The sequence below is a fragment of the Pyrus communis genome, chromosome 10 (assembly GCF_041283825.1).
Source record: "Pyrus communis isolate YQ-2024b chromosome 10, ASM4128382v1, whole genome shotgun sequence".
NCBI classification, from domain to species: Eukaryota; Viridiplantae; Streptophyta; class Magnoliopsida; order Rosales; family Rosaceae; genus Pyrus; species Pyrus communis.
The window spans coordinates 16,005,001-16,008,469 of NC_142574.1; the positions used below are offsets into that span (position 1 = coordinate 16,005,001).

The 3,469-nt window shown below is 37.9% G+C and overlaps 1 long non-coding RNA gene across 1 annotated transcript; it reads right to left on the bottom strand.

Moving 5' to 3' along the window:
* Window positions 1-1,334: 1,334 nt before the first annotated feature.
* On the bottom strand, window positions 1,335-2,913 carry LOC148693596 (uncharacterized). The gene is made up of 3 exons (XR_015951839.1): window positions 2,570-2,913; window positions 1,781-1,945; window positions 1,335-1,637 (listed from the first exon to the last, which is right to left on the bottom strand). It is a non-coding gene; the product is annotated as an uncharacterized LOC148693596 (long non-coding RNA).
* Window positions 2,914-3,469: the final 556 nt, after the last annotated feature.

A 3,469-nucleotide genomic window follows, 5' to 3' on the forward strand; every position in this document is an offset into this window, starting at 1 on the left:
AAGGAACTTGGTCAACTCAAGCATTTCCTTGGTCTAGAGGTTGATCGCACACAAGAAGGAATATTTCTCTGTCAACAGAAGTATTCCAAAGATTTATTGAAGAGGTTCGGAATGCTCGAATGCAAGCTGATCTCTACGCCGATGGAGCCAAATGTCAAAATGAGTGCACATGAAGGAAAAGATTTGGAAGATGCGACGATGTATCGACAATTGGTAGGTAGTCTGATCTACTTAACCTTGACTCGACCTGACATTTCTTATGCAGTTGGTGTGATGAGTCGGTACATGCAAAATCCAAAGAAGCCTCACTTGGAAGCAGTTCGACGAATACTAAGATATGTGAAGAGTACAATTGACTATGGTCTTTTGTACAAGAAAGGTGAAGACTGCAAGTTAGTTGGTTACTGTGATGCTGACTATGCGGGAGATCATGACACCAGGAGATCAACAACTGGGTATGTGTTTAAGCTTGGTTCTGGAACCATCTCTTGGTGTAGCAAGAGACAGCCAACGGTATCTTTGTCAACCACAGAAGCAGAGTATAGAGCAGCAGCAATGGCAGCTCAAGAGAATGCATGGCTGGTACAGTTGATGAGTGATCTACATCAACCAGTAGATTATCCAGTACCATTGTACTGTGATAACCAATCGGCAATTCGCTTGGCAGAAAATCCAGTCTTTCATGCAAGAACTAAACATGTGGAAGTGCACTACCACTTTATCAGAGAAAAGGTTCTACAAGAAGAGATTGAGATGAGACAAGTCAAGACGAATGATCAAGTTGCGGACTTGTTCACAAAAAGTTTAAGTACAGGCAAGCTCGAAAATTTTCGCTGTCTGCTCAGCACAGTGCAAAGAATGAGAGCTGACATTGAGGGGGAGTGTTGAAAATCAATGTCAAAGTTAGGCAAGGAAAGTTAGGCAATATTAGGTATGGTTGAATAAAAAAAAATTAGGTGCAATTAATGTGTTTTGTGTGGTAATAAATAATCTTAGTTTAATCATTTGGTTTGCTATAAATACCCAAGTTCTCAAGCATTGTAAATCATCCAAGGAAAAACAAAGCCTAGAGCTAAATAAGAAAAGCTTTGCTAATTAGTTTGTTTTGTGAGCTTTCTTTAAGAGTGTTCTATTTTCTTCTTCTTGGGATCATTAGAGTTATCTTGGATACTCTTCTTATTCAACATGTGGTACTAGCTGCAACTGTGAATATCCATGGTGCTACACTTGACACAGAACCAACCTTATAACTATTAAATATGGTTCTGGCAGACTGTGAAGTTAGTATCCCTTTCTTGATGGCACGAAGGGCACCAATTGCAATCCGGTCAATATAAAAATGAGGCTCAGAACGAAAAAATCCATTAAGTGAAATTGAAATGATGTCAACTACATCAGCAATTGCATCGTCAAAAGCAGCCAAGATACCATCTGAACTACACCCGAAACCAAGATCACAGACTTTATATGCTGCGATTCTCGCAGCAGGTACACCTCCTCTTGCAATACCATTTGCTAGTCCGTAAAAGCTTGCACCCTTTACAGTACTCCTGGCTACAATTGATATACAGTGAGTTCCATGACCCTGGAAATCCCTTGCAGAGTCTGTTAAGTAATATCAAGCACCAACAATCTTTCTGTAAAACAAACATTTCTTGATGTAAAGGCAAAACCATTACAAAAGTAGTTTAATTATGAAATTTTGAAATGAATAAACTCAACCAAAAGTTTTAATTCGTATAATTGATAACTTTATGCATGTAAATATTGAGAGACATACTTGTTGCAGGTGAAATTTTTGCCGCCTTCACAAACACCTTTCCACTTCTTAGGAGGAGGACCAAAACCTTCATCCTTAAAGCTCTCGGCTTCAGGCCAAATTCGAGTGTCCATCACACCAACAATGATATCACTTTCAGTTGCAGCATATAAAGCAGATTCAGAACTAGCAATCATCAAATTCAATCAATTATCCACTGCACGACCTACAAAGTCATATGAATACAACAGTCTAGGAGATGAAGAATCAAGAGCATTCACTAACATGGAAAAACAATATAGAACTTGCTGAGGTCCTGAAATTCCCAATAGCATTATAACTACCTTTACTATTTGACCAACGGTAGGCAACAACTAGTCTAAAATGCCTTTGGTTATGGAAATCTCAACTCGGTTCAAAAGTCATAGGATGTAGTTAACTATGATTTACAGCTACTAAGTCAAGTTCATTAGTTTTGACCTTAAATATTTCTTAGATTCATACATATCATAACTCAAATGCAGAAAAATGAAACGGTGGTTGGACGGTATCAACCGTATCATTTCATTTTATATAGCAGCAAAGAAAAGAAAAGGGTCGGATGGAAATTGTGGAATTGAAATCATGATGTTGACAAATGAAATTGGGCCAAACGACAAATGGAAAAATGATTTTTTCCCTAAAACATTATCACAGTCGCATGAAATTTAAACCAATCATCTATAAACATACATAACACCAGCCATCAATCATCAATCACTAATCTACGAATGCAATTCAAATTTTAGGAAACCCCAAAATCAAAATTACCTAAATTTTAGAGGGATGACGACGGGGGTGATGGGGTGATGGCCTGGGTTCTCTGGGATGTCATCGAGAAGGATGATGGGTGGTGCCGTTGTGTTGGTCGACGGCGGTGATGGCTGGTGAGCACTATGAGGAGGAGGACGATTGAGAGTTGGAGAATCGAGGGAAGGGTGTCGAGGGAGAGGGAGTCGAGGGACTGAGAGTCTGAGAGTGATTCTGGAACTCGAGTGGAATTGGTTGAGGAGGATAGTCGGCTGGAGTTAGGAGAAGGATTTGGGTTTGGTTTGGGAAGAGAGACTGAGTGCGAGATAGATAAAGAGCGGAAGGCTTTTGGTTTGGAAAATTTGGGAAATTTTTTGAAAATTTTTTACTATTGCCCCGCCAAATTTATTACAAATGGCGCGACGCAGTATACATTTCAACGTCGCGCAAAATGCTTTTGTGCAATGACAGGTTTTTTTTTAAAAAAAATTGTAAATTTTACTCATAATTTACTTAATAAATATATATACCTTTGAACGTGATGGGATACACATTGTACGAAACTAATTTTAACGATCCAACCGTCAAACTTGTTTTTATATATTTCGAGATCGCATACGCCAAAAATTGGAAAAAAAAATCCAGATATCAAGTAACGGGACAAAACCTTTCGACAATTATAAACGAAAAGTCACAATTTAATGGTTATTTTAACTCCGATTATGATGATTTTTTACAGTTACACTCCTTGAGCCTATATGAATACAATGAACTAATTCGATCGTCAATTTAAAATATTTACACAAGTGGATACCACAAAATGTTATATTAAACTTAATGATAGTATAGATAAACTCTAAGTGTTAGGGAATCTATCGTTTTGATGGTATACTATTATACGAAACTAATTTCAACGATCCA